General features: G+C 39.9%; 1 protein-coding gene and 1 long non-coding RNA gene across 2 annotated transcripts in view; both read right to left on the reverse strand.

Annotated features, from left to right (window-relative positions):
• The window catches only part of LOC135300921 (uncharacterized), a 34,534-nt gene extending 23,020 nt beyond the window's left edge, over window positions 1–11,514 (reverse strand). The window contains exon 1 of the long non-coding RNA XR_010362669.1: window positions 11,178–11,514. This is a non-coding gene — a long non-coding RNA (uncharacterized LOC135300921). The remainder of the gene's footprint in view (window positions 1–11,177) is intronic.
• BICD1 (BICD cargo adaptor 1) overlaps window positions 1–13,914 on the reverse strand; it is a 167,233-nt gene that overhangs the window by 136,052 nt on the left and 17,267 nt on the right.

Consider the following 13,914-nt stretch of genomic DNA (forward strand, 5'->3'; position numbering starts at 1 on the left):
CATCAACAAATTCCAACAGACACTTCATGGTCTCCCTCTGCCTCCATAAGGACAGACAAGTTGGTTACAGCAGCAGCAACTGCACTGATGCATACTGGGATTTTACTGTCATCCTTTGTGACCAAACATTCACTAGCATAACTGCTTCTGGCAGAGTTTTAAAGCATTGACAGGTCAAACCTTTAAATAATTGAGCCCCTAAGATATTTACCAGTACCCAACTCTGTTGCTGCAAACAAGTACTTGCAGATATCCTGGCTATATCTTCAAGGCTCAGGCTTAAGAAGTTGTGTTTTGTGACTAAAACCAGGGCAAAGACTCAATTTAAAAGTAATAAGAAAAAACCTTCACTGTTGCAAGATGGGGAATATGTAAAAATTTTCTTAAGAAAGGATGTTCTTTGATGTTTGATCATTGCATACTTGCAAGCCTGATCAACAAGAAGGGAGATCTAATCCATGCAACAGCAGCTAACAAGCAAGTTCTAAGTGACTTCCATGTGTCAGAAAAACAGATCATTTGTTGGAAGACTTGCCTTGTTAAAGTTCAAGGCTTGATATGCTTCAGTGATCTCAGACCTAGGGGAAAGTTAACAAACCTTGGGAAGAAGGATGCCCACTGAGAGCAGACAGGAAGAATGCAGAATTTATGGGCCACAAAATCTTCAGGCAGAATTCTCAAGATAAGAAAGAAATTGATAAACCCAAGAAAGCAATTGTGCTGAAATCAGCTTCAACTGGGTAAAAGGTAATTCCAGCAGGGGGAGATCAGGACCACCAACCCAAAGGGACAAAGACTGAGCATGTGGACTAATCAGCATGAGAAACAAGAGAATCATTAACTAATAGAAGACGGCAGTTAGTGTTCAATGGCTACAAGTTACACAGCTCTCCTAATAATTACTAGTTTTTTCCTTGCTAAAGTGCAGAAGTAGTAAAACATGTTGATAGCCCATATGCTTCATTTGTGGAATTCCACCAAGCACCTTGGATTGCACAACTCTGAAATAAAGAATCCATGTTTCTCTCCAGTGTTTGGGTTGTTCCACACCACAAAAAATCAGATTTTTCCAGACAGCACCATCACTTAAGACTTTAAACACTTTTGATAGTATCCATAATTTTAAACAAACATGTTATGTTCCCACTTGCCAATCATAAGTCACATCCTAGTATCCATTGCCTAATTACTAATTAAGTTCCATAAAGTTTTTTATTTCTTCTTATGTGGATAAAGACACTTGAAATAGTGAAGAGAAAATGGGGTATTCTGATAAACATTCACCAAAATCTCATTATTTCCCAAAATGACAGGTATGAAGTGAATCTTACACATGGATTTATATAAGGATTTAAGAGCTTCAGAAGTCCTCTGACTCCTCATTGGTATTCCAGCAATGCTTCATTGTCTGAAGACAGAAATACTAACACTTCAAGATAGCAGCAGAAAATAATGTTGACATTTCAGTGTGGTAAACAGGATTCAGCTGGACAATGTGGTTTGCATACATTCATCATCCTCCTTTAAGCAACTCATTCACCAGATTGAGTCTAAATGGCTTAAACAACTGGTTACACAAATACTTTTTGGTAAACAAGGCAGTTATTGCTGAATTCTCCCTCTTTCTACAAGCCAGCCTGTAAAAAAGCAGAAGGCACGTGCTTCATGGAACAAGCAGCTGCCATGAGACAGAAGCTGCTTTTTTCCCTTCATGTAACCCTGTGACTGGCTCAGCTGGCATCACAGCACCAGTATGCTCCAGACAACAACTTGGATCTGGTTTGCAGTGCTCTGCAGCCATCCCTTTGTCTGGCAAAGGCCTGCTGAAAGTGTGGGAAGCAAGGAGTCATCACTGTGGACTCCATTGTTAGCAGGAAGCCACCACCACCACTCTGGTTAATTCTGAAGTGCTTGCTTAGGGTAGGGCTCCTTTCCAGAAACATCTAAGCAAGAGAGCTGGAGGTGGCTAGAACAAAACTGGAAGCATTTTCAGGAAATCAGCTGTTTGGATGATGAGCAAAAAGATCCAGGCAGAGCTTGTTAATTATGTAGGAAACACAGAAATAGAAAACCTACTGCCAGGGTGGGCTGCCGTGGCTGCTTTACCTTTCTCCATTTCCGTAGCCTCATGCAGACACACAGAACGACTGGCTCCAGCATCACACAATCATCTGCTGCTTGATTAAAGGAGTTGTAAGCAGATTTTTTCTCCCATCTCCCATGAATTCAGGCATTCCTCCTGACTTATCCCTCCAGTAGAATTTGCATGGCTACAGATAGAAAGGGGGGATGCTTCCACAGAGGAGATGGGAGAGAGCAACAGTCTTGGGGAGGAAATGGAAGAGTGCAGCTATGCTGGAGAAATAAACCATCCATTTAAAGGTGTTCAATGCAGATTAAGCTACAATAAGAGATGAGATTTAACTCGGGCAGGGATTGATTCCACACATTCTTTTCTTCATCTTTTTCACATTTTGCTGGAAGGGAAAATTATATTTCAAAGAACAGCTGTTACAGATTCTGTCTTTTCCATAAGAAATCTGAAGCACTCAATTCCCATTATGATCCATTAAGCCAGTGTCTGACTGGAGACATACCCATTAGAGCCCATTTCCTCTGCCTGGATGCATGAGGACTTCCAGCACAGAAATGATACAATATCACCCACACACAAAAAGAGCAACTTGATCATCTGTCTTGATTAAAGAAAAAAACTATGAACTAGTTAAAGCATTTGTCACTCAGTCCTGTTATCTTTCACTCAACTTCATTCACACCACCCTTCAAAACAGAGTCACTGCACAGCCTCACAGACCTGAGTCTTTCCTGGTGCTGACAAAGACCCTCACCTAAATGATGATGGCATGGTCCTCACGGGCTAAAAGCTTTGAGTTTGGCCAAAGCCTCAAGAAGGAAGGTCTGGAGTTATGTACAAACCTGCTTATTTAGGTGCTGCCACCACCATCACACCTGTGTGTGATTCTATCCTTTCATAGCACCAAAATCTCCACTTACTCTGCAGACCCTTTTTTAATTAACTTACAGTATACAATTTGGCATGCAATTTAATACTTTATTTTCATATCAGTTTATAGTCTGTCTCAAGTACATCCACCACAGATTTCAATAAAAGCCTACCTTTAAGCAGATAAACAGTCCCAAAAGAAGAGCTTGCAGTGCCTTGTGGAGGTTTTAGCAATGCTACTGAATTAATTTTGTCAAAAATGCAGCATAGCAAGAATAAGCTCACAGTAGTTTTGCCTAAGAAGTGTTTGTTAAGTCAGCCTTGCTGATGCAAACCTGGCAAATAATCAAGTTCTGTACTTAACTGCATAGTGGACTGCTTAATAAGCAACATATGTCTCCATAAAAGAAAATTGAAAGGAAAAATAATTATAAACAAAAACATTGGAACTGCAGAAGAAAAAATATAAACCATAATCACATGGTCCAGTGTTATCACTCTAATAGACTGTGCAATGCTATCAGTCACTGAAATAACTATGTTATCTTAAGAGCACTACAGAAAGCTGCTTGTTAGTACTGGCAAACCATTCCACCCCCTAAAATCAAAACCAAATTAAAATATTCTGAAGTTTTAAACCAGCCAAGGTGAAACCCCCTTTTGCTGCAGCTGAACTAAACAAAACCAGCAAATGTGCTACTTCCATTGGAGATAATCTCAACTGAAGAAGGTAATGCACCTCTTGTTTGTCACAACAAAAGAGTGACAAACATATCAAGGTCTCCTGTCTGCATGGCCAGTGAAGCCCTTTGAAGCTTTGTAGTACATCAAACCCCTTCACCAAAACCAACAAACACAAAGACTACTTTTCCACTCAACTTTTTTTTTAATTAATGTATGTATGCAGCATTCACCTGTAAAAGATATTTTAGAAACAATGGACACATTAAGAACTACTGGTGCAAAAAGGTGTACCCTGGGTCACCTGCACTTAATCTCCAGGATATCAGGGTGCAACCAAAATGCAGAGAAATAGCAGCACTTGGATTGCCAGCTGATGAACAACACATCACACCAGAAACTAGTAATGAATTAGTTTCCAATTAGATTGCTTACATCCTTACTGAAGCAAAACAATTGCAATGTTTTATCTTGTTTTAGCAAATAACCATTTACAGGCTATACAGAGCAGTGTTGTAGTAAACATGCTATGCTTAAATTAATGACAGATTTGAATGCTAGGTTTAAAAAAAAAACAACCAACCAAACAAAAAAAAATCCCACAAAAATACCCACAAGACAACATATTTATATGATTTAAATTATAGTCTGATTGCAAAACTCATTAGCCACAGAGCTCAAAACATACCAGGATTTCTACACTGTGTTAACAAATCAGGCAGTTATCTTTAGACTCACAGGCTAAATTGCACCTGCATATAAATTTAGGGGGTTGCCTGTCAAAGCTGAGCCATCCCAGTACAGAACCACCAGTACTCAAAGGGGTAAATAATCAGGGGCTTCATAAACTCAACAGATTTATTCCTGCTTCTACAGCTCAGGCAGGGAAGCAATTGCTCCTGTGCAGACAGTCGCTTAGAAAAGATCTTCCCAGAGGGCTCTTGGCACTTTCCAATTAATTTTTCCATCCCAAGCCCCTTACAGGAAAATTCCCCTGGAATCTGAGCCAAATTATTCCTGTCATTCCTTTCCAGCTGTGCAGTCCCTTGACAGAAAGCACAATGGAGTTGTCATGCCTCCATTATATCCAAATGGGAATTCCATGAAGACTGAGCTTGTTGTCCCCTTCTCCAAGCACACTTATACCTTGACTAATGATGGCCACAAGCCTTTTGCCCTAGAAAATTGCCTTCTAAACTTACACAAGATTCTTGCTCTCTTTCTTCCTTCTGCATCAGATTGCACAGCATATTTTTGTATTTGTAAGTTTTTTAAGTATCAAAGTAGATAGTACAAACTTACACTTGTCCCCTCTCAGGACAAACTTTCATGAGAAACAGGACAGATGCCTCGATAAAATTCCAGTGATAACAAAAGAAAAACTACTTTCTGATGATGTGCAAGGTCAGGTGATTCTTTGCAGCCCTCCATTCACTTCTTGGGAGAAAATAGTATGACTAGGGAAAGTGATGCTGGTGATGGGTAAGCAGTGACATTGCAACTAGTATCAGTGTGAAAAAGGTTTTTCAACAGAATTCCAACACCTGTGCACTTGCCTGTAAAAATATATTTATTCTGCTGCTAAATCAAATGTATACTTTGTTTCCAAATGAAAACAGATTTTTCTCTTTAAGTGAGACTCCCCTCAGCTTCCAGTTTATCCAACGTTACAAAAAATACTTCAACAAAATTTAAGTGTTTTCATACAAAAAACCTGAGCCATTAACAGTTTCACCATTGGTTCATAGTCTGAAGAGCCATCCTCATGAGGCCCCACGTGGATCTGTTAGCATTCAGGAACACATAATCACAGAATGATTATATTATATTTTATTGAAGAGCTCTGGGTGTCACAGTACAGACCCAAATCTGACTCCACCATGGGTTCAGGATGAACATGTTTTTATATTCTATCATTATGTTACTTACATATGAATTATTAAACTTACATTGTTCTGTTGTATACATTGATTTCATCCAAGCATCGGTTTCTCGTGATCCCCCCTCAAACCCTTGAACATAGTTTCTCATGAGTCTTCTTACGATTAAACAATAATTATATCTAAACAATCATCACATCTACCAGTCATATAATTTATCACATACTGGTTACACAGGTGCAATTTCACATGATCTGGCAAACACAAGGCCTTAATGTTTCCCAGGGCCTACTTTTAACATTTTCCCAGGGCCTACTAAGCCTAGCTTTCTTTCTAACTCCCCGAATTTTCTATGATTTTAAAATCTTTTACTATCAGATCCAGCCTAAGAAAGACATGGACCTGCTGGAGAAAATCCAGAGGAGACCACAAAGGTGCTCAGAGGGCTGGAGCTCCTCTGCTATGGAGCCAGGCTGAGAGAGCTGGGGGTGTTCAGCCTGGAGAAGGGAAGGCTCTGGGGAGATCTTGGAGCACCTTCCAGTCTCTAAAGGTGCTACAAGAGCTGGAGAGGTCCTTTTTACAGGGGTGTGGAATAACAGGACAAGGGGTTGACAGTTTTCAACTAAAAGGAGGTTTGGATTGGATGTTAGGAAGGAGTTCTTTCCTGTGAGGGTGGTGAGGGCCTGGCACAGGTTGAGCAGAGAAGCTGCGAACGCCCCATCCCTGGAAGCATATTTTAGGCTGTAAGGGGCTTTAAACAACCCGATCCATGGGAGTCAGAGCTGGGTGATCTTCCAAGTCCCAACCCAAACCATTCTATGATTTCAAGGACATGAATGATTTCCTAGCCCTGTGCCGGGCTCAGATCAGTGAAGTGCTACTCACCCTCTGGTAGAATCCTGACAATCACCTGAGTTACCATAAACATTGACTTGAAGTACCCAAGCTGGCTGGGGGAAAAATTAGAGGAAACTGAGAAGTTAAATTGCACTGAAGGAGTTCAAAACCAGAAAACTGCTGCTTAAGAAAGTGTTATTCAATTACCATCACTTTTAACTTGGCAGGCTTGATTTGAAACAGATATGGTGCCAATGAAAAATGACTTTTGCATTTAAGAGCACTGAGACACCTGCTCTTCACAAAGTTGCTCATTCAAGAGCTGCCAGAACTTCCTTCAACCCTCAGCCCATCTCTTCTCCTCCTCAGTAAAAGGTGATTCCCACCCCCAAAAAACCACAAAAACAATACAAAACAACAAACAAGTAAAGAAAATTAAGGAGGACAGCAATGGCACTTTGCTTAGTTTTGAAGTATAGCACTCCAGACCTTTCAGATCACCTGGGAGTGATGAAGCCATGACAGCAATGGCTCATTTGACATTTTCTCTCCCAGCTAAATAAATTTAACTGCTCAGAAAACTCAGATTTGTTCTGATTTAAGCTTCAGCATTCCCAAAATGGAATTCTTCTGTTGAAACAGCCCCAGATAATGTTCATTATTTTAGACTGACATTCAAAGACATTATATGAACACACAGATTTAGACACACACCACCACCCCCATCTTAAAGGGGATTTGGTTAAGAAGTACATCAGTACCCAAAAAGCTGTTTCTCTTCTTAGCTTAGTTAATTAACTTAGTGTGATACACTGTCAGTGATATAATGGTGTAGATAAACACACCACTATTTTGGAGGAGGTTACAGGGTTGGTTTGTGTTTGTTCTGGCTTTTTTTAAATTCATTGTGTAGCTTTACAAAAGAAACTCTGCAACCTCCGAATTCTCTACAGCATAGAGCCTTTTTACAATACTATTAAAAAAAATCTAAAAATCATTATCTGCAGCCATGGAATGAGGAAGAATGAAGGTATGAATCAGTATTTTTCATGCTGCTCTTTGAAAGATTTTACTACAAGATTCATATAATTATATCTCAGATACAAAGCAGTTCTTTTCTTCATAATTCAGTCTTTTGAAGAACAACAAAAAGATCTTGGAAATTAGCTATCAAAAATCTTCATTTTCCCTCAATTTTACAGTATTATCCAGGGAAAATTGCATAACTGCAGGCAGATGATATACAAGAGATGAAACATAGGGTCAAACATGCTTTTTCATTAAACTTTCACCACCATTTCCTATTGAAGGCTACAGGCTGCAGAGACTGTTCCTAATTAACAAAGCACAGGTCTGGTGCTATTCAGTATTTTTATGAATAATGTTAGCAGCTGCAAAAGCTCTGAAGAGAAATGAGACATAGCAGAGGATGAGCAAATCAGCACAAGTCTCTATATGATTCTTTGTCAGGAAAGAGCAAACATAATCCTCAGATGTATAGAAAGGAATTAGGAAGCAAGAATGCAATTTTTCTCCCCTAGTAAGGTATTAGCTGCACGGATGTAGGTTTAACCAAGAGTTCCAATAACTCACTTAAAAAGGACACCAAAAATCAGGAGATGATGCAAAGAATTACAATTCTGTCTCAAGGTTATATGAAAACCCAGCATTGAGGGTAAGGAGCTCACTCTGTTTTGGAGATGAAAGCCAATAGCTGGGTGATATGACTACAACATCTGGTAAAAAGAAAAAGGAAAGAAGAAAATCACCTCGGGCAGAAATTTAAGTGTCCTTTAGGCTTTTTATTCAAGCAAAGAAAAGCATATAGAAAGGAAATTTTCAGCTATAATTTAAATTTAAAACCAAACACATTGAAATTTGAGATTAGGTATTAATCAGAGGGAGTGAACTACTAAAATTAATTGTGAAGGAAACAGTCAAGTTTGTCTTTTAATTTCTTCACACACAGACTGGATGCCTTTTCACAAGATGACCACAAGACAAATGCAAACCACAGGATTCAGCACAAAGCTAAAGCAGAGTTATACTCCAGCTCTTACTCCCCAGGCCAGGCTCCACAAGCCCTAAGCACTTTTTAACCCTTGCACTCCATTATTTGTTCATCCAGCCAAGAGCAAATCTGAATGGTGCAGCTGTAAGTACCCCAGATGGGATTTATCTTCCCCAGCATGAACTCATCTCAAAGTTTGCTGCCCACCCCAAACAAGCCAGGAGCTCCTCATAGCAGGAGCACTTGCAGAAGTGACCTCTTGCAGTCCAACTGTCTGTCCCTCCCTCTACCTGCACTAGGAAAGGGGGCAGCCCCAAAGGCTACTCATGTAACATTTGGGTGGAAGAAGGTGAGCAGGATGAACAGAAGCTTTCATGGCAGGATGTAACACTATTAAAGACAAATCCATTAACTGGTTACTCATTTCAATCAGAGCTCATGAAGACAAACATAAAAATGCAAATACCCCTTTACATACATAATATTAGCTAGTGAAGAAATGTTTCCTCTTCTAAAACAATCCCATTAATTTATTTGCCACTTAAATAGTCTCTGAATACAAGCCAAAGATATATTTTGGAAAATCTAAACAGCTGTGTATGATGCAGTTTTCCAGAGATTTACGCCAGACACTTGAGAGAGAAAATCCTGGTAATTGGAAAAAGAGGGTAAAGCCACTAAAGAACAGGAAATTAGAGACTAAAGTAGCACAGCAGGAAGGACAGACAGATAACACACATGCAACAACAATTATTTGTGATTTAAAACCATGCAAGAAGCATGTTTTGTATGATCCTTAGAGATTATTTCAAAAGGACAGATAGAGGGTATTACAAGTTTGAAAAAGAGCATGCTAGAAATCTTTCTGGCCAGAGGAAATTACACAAAGCAAGGTTTGAAACATGAAAATTACAGTTATCCATTAAGCCCAGTTTTGTTAACAGTCCCCTGGTTTTGAGGGCACATTTCTGCACCCATGCAGGGAAGGCTCTTGAATTCCAGTCCCTGAGCTTTGGATCACAGCTACAATTAAAGGGGGGGGGGGACCCCAGATGATCTCACACCCTCAAAAATCCACACATCTCTTAGAGTCCTTGAAAATACATTTGTAGCTTGAAAAGAATGACAAGATGATAAGCTGACACTGAGCACACAAGCTCTCATCTTTTGAGAGGCAGTAAAAAATTCAGACAATGCAGTAAACAACACTGAAATACCATCACGCCCATGACTAGAAAAATTGCCTGCTAGCTGGTGTTTAAACAAGCCTGCTACAATTGAAATTAAACCAGTATGAATTTACATTTAATTCATACATCCAGTATTAGTGGCCTCCATAGTGCCCCCTGACATTTAAACCTAAACAATAATTTGGAACAACAATCACATTTTAGGTTTCCATTAGCAGATTGATCCATCCAGGCAAGTAGTAAGGACAAGACTAGAATTTCAAGCTTCCCTGTAGACTCTCCTAAAAAACAGGTCTAATTAATGTAAAATGAAACAAAACCATAACCTGGCAGTATAATTTCTACTAGGAATGCCCTGTCTAATCAAGAATTCTTTTAATAAAAAAATGTGTTTATGTGACTGCAGAAAATCATTCTTTTCAGCACAATTTCCATTTAATCAGAGCCACTAGCACAGAGATTTGCTGCTGGGCAATAACCCTAAATATTTTTAAGCATTCAACCCTGGTTTATTTCAGAGAAATCATCATAAACTTAACAGCCTGTGCTTTCCTTAAGGCAAACCTTACCTATTTAACATATACATGTAAGCAGAAAAAAATGGCACAGAACATAAAAAGCTGAGGTCTAAAAACCAGGCTACTTTATGTCTGTAACAAATTTTGCACCCTAAACTTATCAGTTAAAATCTCTTTGAAGACCATCCATGATGAAATGAGGGATGCATCCAGCAACTCCTTCAGGCAAGGGGAGGTACACAACACAAAACCCTTACCACTGAACTCAAGTCCTTTGACCAGCACCTTGCACAACACAGAAGCCTCATCCATCAGACTAAGGCAGGAGGGAAAGGAAACACCATCAAAATATTTCATTTCATACACTCACTCCTGTAGAGCAGGCTACAAATGTTCACATTCATGCACTGTCTGACACAGAAACATCACTAAATTGTCAGCTAACAAGCAAGAAAGTCAATCTCTATTTCAATTCTATCACATATGTGACACTTGGTTAGCCCAGAGGATCAACTCAGCCTGCAGCCAAAATAAAAACATAGTTTTGTGCTGAAATTACCAAGTATTCTCTTCCACTGTTGTCTTTCTTTCCCTCAGAAAAGAAGATAAAGACTTTGATATTTTAGGATTCTATGCTTAGAATTTTATGAGAGAGCTAACAAGAGAAAAAATACTTCTCTAAATACCATTCTCAACCACTCGCCAACAGATAAGAAAGTCACAGAGTTCACCCCTTCCCACACAGCCTCAGAAAAAAAAAGGATTCCAGAAGCTCAGTTACCACCCCCAAGTTACAGCTCCACTGCTGAGCTACTAAAGCTGTAGGACAGAAGAAATCACATTATTTAAGCCCTTACTTACCCAGCCAGGGCTGAGAATATTCTGATGCCTTTCAGGAGGCACCAGCACATTTTACACAGTCAAGACAGGCACACAGCACAGCAGAGATTCCTGACCACACAGGAAACAATGCAAAGCCAGGAAAACGTACACTGATAAAAACACAGAATCTCCTCCCAAGGAAAGCAGGACTCACAGTCCTGAGGAGACTCCCCAGATATCCCAGCACAGCCAAACCCCTGTTCTGGCACTCACCCAGCTGGCAAGCTCTGCCAGGCCAACAACTTTCCCTGGGTGCTCTCCTTTCTTCTCTGGTGGGGAAATGAGTCTCCATGGGACAGGCACAGCCAACCAAGACAACCTCCCCAGGAGCCCTCCCCAGGACAGCAGGATGCACAGTCCCCTTGGTCAGTGTGAGCCCACTTCCACCTGCAGCATCACTCCAGCACCTGGAGGCTGGAGCCAAGCAGAGGAGCAGAGCAGGCAGCTGGGGAGATGTCATCTCATTTCTTTACTGCAAACACAGCAGGGTTGTTTATTTATTTGTTTCAACCTCCCTGAAGCCTTCAGAAACCTTCAGAATAAGCACAGCAGACCCTAAGCCAAAGCTTAATCAGAGCTCCTGTGCTGTCAGCTGGCCCTCATTGAGCTGGCCCAGCCTTCGGGGACACACAGCTGAAGCAGACAGACTGCCTGAAGCTTTCAAACCCAGCTGCTCTCTACTTTGCATGGCACTGAAAACAGACAGATCAAAGCACTAGTTACCAACTCTGGTGTGAAAACTAAAGCAGGGAAATAGTTCCTTGAATATTACTTAGGATCAGTTTGTAGCTTTTTAATCAGAATCCCCATGACTTCTCTGTTGTAACCACAGGACATCTCTGCCCCTCGAGACCTACCTCTTTTCCCTTCTCTTTTATAGCCTGTTTTATTTTGCAGCTGATCCTGTTGCTAAACCATGCAAAAAAAAAAAGTTAACAAAAATTCCCTACATATATCTTTTCCACACAATAGACTTTCCTTTTCACATGATGTTTCCACAATTGCATTAAAGAACAATCAGCAGTGGGCAATGAGGAAGACCTCCATAGGTAAGGGTGAGTAAGTAAAGGCAGTAATCCCTTAATTTAGCAAAACAACAGCAGGAATAATGAGTATGGCTGCAGGCTTAATTATTCCTGTGCTCTCATGGTGGGACTTCAGGGACAGTGACACTACCTGGTCTCTTTGAATTGCTGTAAATTCATTCCTGTAAATGCCAAATGTGCAGAAAAAATGGGTCAGCCTGGTTTTCTTCAAACACTCCAAACCAGCCTCTTATCCTGAGGTGCTCTCCCTGGAAAAAATGCTGTCAAAATTCAACATCTCTTTAGTTATTTCTGCATGCAGAAGATGGGGGACCCAGCCCTAGCAGCACACAAATGGCTTCACTTCCAGTAAGGCACCAGCAATGCAGCAGAAGCTACCAGCAGATTTCATGTATCCAGGTACAGAAATTCTCCTGTCTCGTGGCATGTTTGGCACTAAAACTGTCACCTTACTCAGTACTGAATCCTTGTGAATTCAAAATTAGCTTCTTCATGCCTGTGTACAGCTCAAATCAAAGCTGTTCTCACTCAGGACTTGTGGCAATGTCTGTGTCATTCATAAATTATGAACTAGACTGCTTTAAGCCATGGTAATTACTACAGGTATGCAGCACTGCACAGAAATGTGATGTTTACAGAGCAATGCTTCACTAAAATGTCAATATTATAAAGCCTGTAACTGATTAAATTATTCTGGATGAGAACTTCAGCAGATATGAAAAAAACAGCTTTTTTTGATATTGACAGAGGCAGCACAATTTACCAACTGTAAATTACAGCTATTTTTCTGCTGCTTTCTTGCCCTCTGTTGCATCCATTACAGAGCATGATCACCTGCTCATCTGATGAAGATTATCCTAGAAAATAGTCTTGCAATGCAGTACACTTTCCTTCACAACCCTCCAAAGGTATTTAAAGACAGAAGAAATATTTTGGGAATGTGTTACATTATTATGGCCGAAACAAAAGAAACAAACAAATAAAAACTGTTGCAGAAGATACAAACAATAGTTTAATTTTCAGAAGAAATTTTTTGGGACTGTGTTACATTATTATGGCTGGAAAAAACACAAACAAACAAATAAAAACTGTTGCAGAATATACAAATAATATTTTCATTTGAAATTGATACCTACTGCAACCTTTTCCCCACCACACATTTTTTCAAACTACTTTCTACTGCTATTACAAAGCAGGTAGAAACCCAAAAACTCCAAATGACATATATTATATACACATAATTGATACAGCCCGGGAAATAAAAAAGGCTTCCTTTGGAATTGAAAAGCAAAACCACAATTTATTTTAAATTGCTTTAAGCTTAATTTTGAAACTCTTTCATTTCAGTCAGTTACAGATGCAAACCTAACTTGTAAATTACGGCCAAAGTTATTATGACCACAAATACAACAGCAACTGCTGCAAATTAAGATTTTTACATTTGTTTGAGATGCCATCTCATTCCAATTCCTGCTGAACATTTATATACTTCCACAAATCAGTGTGCAGAGAGACAGAGAGGATGGGAGTTGCTGTTTATTTACTATTGCTTATTGAGGGAAGAAGAACCAACATTTGTCCATTTTCTGTCCTGGTAGTGATGGTTCACAGCCCTCACAGAACAACCCAAATTACAGCCACAGCAAATGCAGCCCTGTGTATCTCAGAGGGAAGGATGGACATTTTAGGGATCCTGTGGGTCCATGAGTATCTACCTGCCCCCTGAATGCTGTTTGTTCCTGTAGGATAAGACGCCTGCATACGTCCAAGTTTCATATTTAGATTACACTTATGACTGCATAACAAGGAAAAATTACACCCCCAGCACTCTCCATCAAGATATGGTTAAACCTTTAGCAATGAGTTCATAATAACAAAACCAATTAATTTACTGTGCTCACCTA

This window comes from Passer domesticus, chromosome 5, assembly GCF_036417665.1.
Source record: "Passer domesticus isolate bPasDom1 chromosome 5, bPasDom1.hap1, whole genome shotgun sequence".
Taxonomy (NCBI): Eukaryota; Metazoa; Chordata; class Aves; order Passeriformes; family Passeridae; genus Passer; species Passer domesticus.